Source organism: Colobus angolensis, unplaced genomic scaffold (assembly GCF_000951035.1).
Source record: "Colobus angolensis palliatus isolate OR3802 unplaced genomic scaffold, Cang.pa_1.0 Scaffold33, whole genome shotgun sequence".
NCBI lineage: Eukaryota > Metazoa > Chordata > Mammalia > Primates > Cercopithecidae > Colobus > Colobus angolensis.
This window is the reverse complement of record NW_012116599.1, coordinates 4,093,974-4,102,208: the sequence shown is the minus strand read 5'-3', so window position 1 is coordinate 4,102,208 and position 8,235 is coordinate 4,093,974.

Genomic DNA, 8,235 nt, shown 5'->3' with positions numbered 1-8,235 from the left:
CTCCGGCCTCAGCCAGCCCAGAGAGGGGTTCCCACAGTGCCGTGGCGGGCTGAAGGGCTCCTCAAACGCCGCCAGAGTGGACGCCGAGGCCGAGGAGGCGCTGAGAGTGAGGGCTGCTAGCACGTTGTCACCTCTCACTAGCTTTAGGGAGGTAAGAATAAGAAAACAAAAGGAAATTAGAAAGAGTGAAAAAAACTTGTCATTTTTTTAAAGTGCCTACAAGGAGCTCAGCACAGTGCCTCAAATTAAGCCCCCAACAAACAGTACCTGTGTTTGTTGATGCTACATGCCCACTGATTTACATGCACAATTGCATTTAATACTCTCATAGATCCTGTGAAGTGGACACTAGTGGTCCCATTTTACAGAAAAGGAAGCTGAGGCTGCGAGTTTAAGTAACACGGGCCAGTCAAATAGCTAGAAAGTGACAGAACTGAGCCAACTAACCCAAAGCCAGAGTTATTTTTCCTCTCACTGCTCTGTTTGGCTTTGACTGCTGTCTTTGAGATTCACTGTCATGACATTCCATCCTTGCACGTTCTCCTACAAAAAGGTGGAGCTAAAAAGAACTTTTCCCCAGGTCCAGGCATGGGTCTGGCCAACATGGAGAAACTGCATCTCTACTAAAAATAAAAAAATTAGCCGGGCGTGGTGGTAGGCACCTATAGTCCCAGCTACTCGGGAGGCTGAGGCAGGAGAATTGCAGGAATCCGGGAGACAGAGGCTGCAGTGAGCTGAGATCATGTTACTGCTCTCCAGCCTGGGAACAGAGAAAAACTCTGTCTCCAAAAAAAAAAAAAAAAAGAACTTGCCCTCTCTATCCTAGGAATGTGACCAAGGCAAGAAGAAAATGCTAAAAAAATTGTTTCAGCATCTTTGACAACAAAGTGACTCTTGATTATCTCGAATGCCGGAACGAATTGTGTCCACACTGATATAGTGAAGTCCAACAATGGAAGACCTGTTGATGGATGTGCCCATTCCTGCTCATACCCGTACAAGGTAGTTTCTATATTTGCTGGTCTAGTCAGCCAATGGCCTAGGATCCTAGGTTTCCCCATCAATTAGGATGTGTTGGAAAAGGACCATGATGTGGTCATACATAATAATTATAAACAAATTCACGAATTGGCTTTCCCATGTGAAGAACCGTTATCAAGAAACAAAATAGCACCCTGGGAATGTAAAATGATATGACCACTCTGAAAAGCAGCTGGGCAGTTTCTTACAAAAGACTACACATGCACTTATGACATATCCTAGCAATTGCATTTATCCCAGAGAAATAAAAACATAAACCCACACGAACTTGTACATGGTTATAGATAGCAACGTGATTTGAAATAGCCAAAATACTATGACACATCCACCCAGTGGAATACTACCCAGCAACAAAAAGAAATGAACTTTTGATACATGCAATAACTTGGAAGGATTGCAAAGGCATTATGCTAAGTGAGAAAATCCTGCTCTCGAAAGATCACATACCATATGATTCCATTTATATAACTGTCTCAAAATGACAAGTTTATACAAATGGAAAACAGATTTGTGGTTGCCAGAGTTTAGGGGTTGGGAGTGGGGCAGGTAGCAAGAGGGATGGTGTGGGGAGGTAACAAGAGGACAATCTTCCTGGTGATAGAATAGCCCTGTATCTTGACAGAGGTAGTTGTTACATGAGTGTGCACAGTGATAAAATGGCATAAAACTAGACACATACATTTTGCCAGTGTCAGTTTCTCAGCTTTGATATTGTACTATAGTTATACAAAATATAACCATTGGGAGAATCTGAGTGACTTGTACAAAAGAACTCTCCGTACTATCGTTACAACTGCCTGTTGAATTTATACTTTCAAAACAAAAAAATGTTTTTAAAGAATACCATGTTTAAGTCACTTTGGACAACTAGGAAATAGCTGGAATAAAGATGATCACTTATCCTCTAATTAAAATACTAAAATTCATATATATCATAAGGATTTATGATGTATCTCTTCACAAATGACCTGAATTAAGGTTGCCCTAAAGGACTGACTTACCACATTCCTCATTTTTCACAGGTTATCACCCACAGTTAACCAGTTAGGCAAGGGTTAGTATGTACTAACTTACTACCCTTAGGCAAGGGTTAGTATGTACAGCATGGTTCAGCAAGTACTCAGTCCACAACAGTAGCTCCAAATATTGGCTAAGTGGATGCATGAATATAAAAATGTTAAGAGTAGAGATATAAGAATGTAAGAAGGGCTGTGCGCGGTGGCTCACGCCTGTAATCCCAGCACTTTGGGAGGCCAGGGCAGGCAGATCACCTGAGGTCAAGATTTGAGACCAGCCTGGCCAACATGGTGAAACCCCATCTCTACTAAAAATACCAAAATTAGCCAAGCATGGTGTCAAGCACCTATAATCCCAGTTACTTGGGAGGCTGAGACAGGAGAATTGCTTAAACCCAGGAGGCGGAGGTTGCAGTGAACTGAGATGTCACCACTGCACTCCAGCCTGGGCAACAAAGAGCAAAACTCCATTTCAAAAAAATAAAAATAAAATAAAAAATATATATATGAAGAAAAGACAGCCTGCATGGGAAATGGGAAAGAAATGTAACAAATAAAGCAACTTGTAATGCTAGAGAATAAAGATTGAGGTGTGGGGGAGGGGGGTAGCCGCAGTGGCTCACTATAATCCCAGCACTTTGGGAGGATCATTTGAGGTCAGAAGTTCGAGACCGGTCTGGCCAAAATGAAACCCTGTCTCTACTAAAAATACAAAAATTGGCCGGGCACAGTGGCTCAGGCCTGTAATCCCAGCACTTTGGAAGGCCGAGGCCGGCGGATCACCAGATCAGGAGATAGGGACCATCCTGGCTAACACGGTGAAACCCCGTCTCTACTCAAAATACAAAAAAATTAGCCGGGCATGGTGGCGGGTGCCTGTAGTCCCAGCTACTCGGGAGGCTGAAGCAAGAGAATGGTGTGAACCCGGGAAGCAGAGCTTGCAGTGCGCCGAGATTGCGCCACTGCACTCCAGCCTGGGCGACAGAGCGAGACTCCATCTCCAAAAAAAAAAATACAAATATTAGCCGGGCAGTAGTAGCGCGTGCCTGTAATCATGGATACTCGGGAGGCTGAGGCAGGAGAATCGCTTGAGCCTGGGAGGCGGAGGTTGCGGTGAGCCAAGATCTCGACTGCACTCCAGTCTGGGTGACAGTGAGACCCTGACTTAAAAAAAAAAAAAAAAGATTGAAGTGGGGGGAAGAAGGTGTTTCTCACTTAGTGATATAGTGCTTTATGTACATACAGAAAACACTGCTCTTCCTCCAAAACCAGATGATGTATCTCTTCACAAATGACCTGAATTAAGTTTGCCCTAAAGGACTGGCTTACAACATTCCTCATTTTTCACAGGTGTGAAAATGAGATGAACTAAGTTTTTAAGGTAGTCCTAGGAAACTTCTTCTTTTTTTTTTTATTTTTTGAGATGGAGTCTTGCTCTGTCGCCAGGCTGTAGTGCAGTGGCACAATCTCGACTCTCTTCAACCTCCCCCTTCCAGGTTCAAGCAATTCTCCTGCCTCAGCCTCCTGAGTAGCTGAGACTTCAGATGCCCGCCACCACACCCAGCTAAGTTTTGTATTTTAGTAGAGACGGAGTTTCACTAAAATACATGAATATCCATGTTGTTCACTAATATCCATGTTGGCCAGGATAGTCTCCATCTCCTGACCTCATGATCCCCGTGCCTTGGCCTCCCAAAGTGCTGGGATTACAGGCGTGAGCCACTGCGCCCAGCCCAGTCCAGGAAACTTCTTTGAGCGCCAAGTCAATCCAAAATCACGCTTCTGTATACGTAGGTGTAATGGTAACCACACTTTGAAGGTCCTTCCGAGTTTCATCACAGTTGTGGAAGCAATGATTGAAAATACTAATGGCTATGTTTATTCTAGGAGGGTAAAAAAAAAAAAAAAGGGTATCTGCTTAACTCTGTTCTTTTCCCTACTTAACCTAAATAAACTCAGTCTCAACGTCTATGCACTTTCTTCTGTGGGTTGGTCTGGGGAGGCAAGGTCAATGCCTACAGGAGCTGGGCACATGATGGAAACACATTAGTCAAATAAGAGATAGTGAGACTTACAATGCACAGAAAAAGCATGTCTCAGCTAAAGTCATTCAAATCTAAATACCATAAAAAGAAAAAACACACATTGTGCGGGCTCAACCAAACACTGTTAGTTGCCAATGACCCTGGTTAGACCATCAGGGCCTAGACTGGCACAATCACCGTTCACCTCTTGCAGGTGCACAGTAGCTGAGGTGGAGGCCAGGCTTGTTTGTTTTCTTTAGAATCAGAATGAGGAGGCAGCCAAAATGAGGAAGTGCTGAAATTTATTGCTATGAAAGACTAAGGGCTCCTCCCAAAGACACCCACTTGTTGAAGTGTTTACATTGTGAAGCGTTTGGCAGGGACAAGATATCACCAATGCAAAGAAATAGACTACAACCCTAACAGCAGCAAGAGGCTGGGCAGATTCAGGTCTGAAAGGCTGCTACAAAACATTCATTAATACCCTGTTTCCTCCTACTCACAGTAATCCAATCAATGCTGATAATTTGTAACATTTATATTGTCCTGGGTAAATTGTGAAGAAAGTAGAGAAAAAAACTGGCAATCAGCAGGAAGTAGTTCCTAACTGGTGCCAGTTGCTTTCTGTTGAGTTTCTATTGAGCCCTGTAAGTGCTAAATCCCAATATACTCTTAAAATCTGGAAGAAATGCCTGCAAACCATCAGCCCACGAGTCCATCCCCCCATCTCCAAGCAAAATAATTCTAAATCAATTAATGTAAGCTGAAAATCTGGAACCTTCCATTGTGTGAAATTCAGAAGCTCATTTGATTCAGGATCCAAATTGTTCGTTAAAAAAATGTAGCACTTATGTGTATTTACTGCTAAATGTTATTTAAATGGTTGACAGCTGGTCTATTATAAAATCCTATGTAATTTGAGTCCTGATTATATTATTGGATATTCCCCTGTACCTTCTAGATAGGATGTTCTTTAAAATGCCTTCCTTTTTTTATTTTTTATTTACTTTTATATTTATTTATTTATTTATTGAGATGGAGTGTTGCTCTGTCGTCCAGGCTGGAGTGCAGTGGCGTGATCTCAGCTTACTGCAAGCTCCGCCTCTCAGGTTCACACCATCCTCCTGCCTCAGTCTTCCTCGTAGCTAAGACTACAGGTGCCCGCCACCACGCCTGGCTAATTTTTTGTATTTTGCATAGAGACAGGGTTTCACCATGTTAGCCAGGATGGTCTCCATCTGACCTCGTGATCCGCCCGCCTCGGCCTCCCAAAGTGCTGAGATTAGAGGTGTGAGCCACTGTACCTGGCCAAAATGCCTTCCTTTTGAATTTCGGGAAACCAGGGATTATTTGAACTTTTTTATTTTTTTTTAACTACAGGGCAAATGTGGATCAGTCTTTGCACTTTTCCAGGTACTCATTTATTAATTATTTTTTCAATGACATTTATTGAATAATTACAATGTACCAGCCACCATGATAGATATGAGAAGTGAAAGAATGAGTAAAACACGGTACCCACCTTCAGCAAAATCCTGCAGAAGGAAACAGTAGGGGTGGGCATTACCGATTGCTAATCTAGAAGGCATCCCTCCCTTAGGCCTTCCAGAGCTCTGGTTGAAGGGTAAATCCCTGTCTCTTGTCAGTCATTGGGCAGGTGAAAATTCTTGCCTAGTCATGAGAAGTGTACTGCAGGTTTCCCCCATCCTCTGGGTTAGGGTCCACTAAATCAGAACCCTCAGCTTCTGGAAGGTTTTATTTGTCTGCTTCTGGATGATGTCATTCACAGATTACACATCTGGAATTGGTGTATCCGTTCACCACGGGCCTGAGGATGGAGCTGACCCATGGAGAAGCACAGAGCGAGCTGGAAGAGGCACAGGGAAATGGAGCCAGAGTCAAAAGTGAACATAACTGAAAATCTGTCCTATGTCTGGGCTTCTGGTCATGGGGGCCAATGGATTTCTTTACTATTTTAGGCAGTGGTCCCCAATCTTTTTGGCACCAGGGACCAGTTTCATAGAAGACAGTTTTTCCAAGGACAGGGGGATGAAGGGGGAGAAATGGATTCAGGATGAAACTGTTCCACCTCAGATCATCAGGCATTAGATTCTCATGGGGAGTGCACAACCTACATCCTGCACATGCACACTTCACAATAGGCTTCTCGCTCCTGTGAGAATCTAATGCTGCAGCTGATGTGACAGGAGGCAGAGCTCGCTGGTAAATGCTCGTTCACCCACCACTCACCTCCTGTTGTGTGGTCTGTTTCCTAACAGGCCACAGATTGGTACTGGTCCATGGCCTGGGAGTTGGGGACCCCTGATGTAAGGCAATTTGACTTGGGTTGCCTTGTACTTGCAAACAAAATGAGCTGATATGCTTATACCAACAGCTCTTCCCATAAGAGGATCCATGGTTGGCACCAACTTTTTCTCCAAGACGACAGTGACATGCTATGCCACAAACATTCCATGGCGTGTGCATGAACTGTGCTTCTGTTTCTCAGTGAAGACACTGGATGCTTTTGGACACTTTCTCCTCTCTCTTTTCCCTTGTATTTGCAGTGTCCCTTCCCCATTCCCACCTAGTTTAACTTAAACTACTGCATGTGAAAGGTAAAGTAGGCATGGGAAAGTTTCTCCAAGTATGAGTGTTTCTGTAGGTCAATTTTCAGTCACAAAACATTTTCTTTTTTAGTGGAAACATCTTTAAAGTTAGATTTTGGTTGCATTCATATGACATAGCTTAAGGATAATGCAGCTGAAGCAAGCGCTTGCAAAATGGCTGCAGATAGACTGGAAGATCTCTCAAGAATGCTTTCCACCCTACTGTACTTGTAGAACCAGCTCAGTCTGATTCAACCTTGTCAATAAGAAAATGTAACAAAATGATAAATCTGATGAGTTGTTTTTCGTTTTTTTTTCTTTTTTTTGTTTTGTTTTGAGATGAAGTTTTGTTCCTGTTGCTGAGGCTGGAGTACAATGGCACGGTCTCAACTCACTGGAAACTCCGCCTCCCAGGTTCAAGCAATTCTCCTGCCTCAGCCTCCCAAGTAGCTGGGATTCCAGGCACCCACCACCACACCCAGCTAATTTTTGTATTTTTAGTACATACTGGGTTGTGCCTTGTTGGCCAGGTTGGTCTCAAACTCCTGACCTCAGGTAGTCTTCCTCCCTTGGCCTCCCAAAGTGCCAGGATTACAGGCGTGAGCCACCGCACCCAGCCATCTGATGAGTTGTTTTTCAGCTGTAGAGGACGCCCAGGTTGCAAGTCATATAACCTGAGCATGCCCAGATAAATCAAGTGTGCCCAATTCATGACCCTAGAGCCAGCCAGACAGAAAATGTCAACCACTTATGGAACTTAAGTACCCAGATAGAGGAACGGGGACCAAATTAAGAAGCAAGGGGCCAGGTGTGATGGCTCGCACCACTAATCCCAGCACTTTCAGAGGCCAAAGCAGGAGGGTCCCTGAGGCCAGGAGTTCAAGACCATCCTGGGCAGCACAGAGAGACCTCTGTCTACCAAAAATAAAAAATGAGCCACACATAGTGGCAGACTCCTGCAGTCCCAGCTGCTGGGAGGGCAGAGATGGGAGGATTGCTTGAGCCCAGGAAGTTGAGGCTACAGTGAGCCATGACCACAGGACTGAATTCCAGCCTGGATGACAAAATGAGACACTGTCTCAAAAAAAGAAAATCAAAATAATTTTTTTTTTTTTTTTTTTTTTTCCTGAGACAGAGTCTCGCTCTGTCACCCAGGCTAGAATGCAGTGGTGTGATCTCAGCTCACTGCAAGCTCCGCCTTCCGGGTTCACGTCATTCCCCCACCTCAGCTTCCTGAGTAGCTGGGACTACACGCGCCCGCCACCACACCTAGCTAATTTTTTGTATTTTTAGCAGAGACAGGGTTTCACTGTGTTAACCAGGACGGTCTCCATGGTCTCCATCTCCTCATCTCGTGATCGCCTGCCTCAGCCTCCCAAAGTTCTGGGATTATAGGTGTGAACCACTGCGCCCAGCCCAGAATTAAAAATATTTTAAAGCATGTCTGAAATATTTAACTAAAATGCATTAATTTAAGGATAAAACTTTGTAATGTTTATGATTTCCTTTGAAAAAATCCTTTAATATCAACTTTTTTTTTTTTTT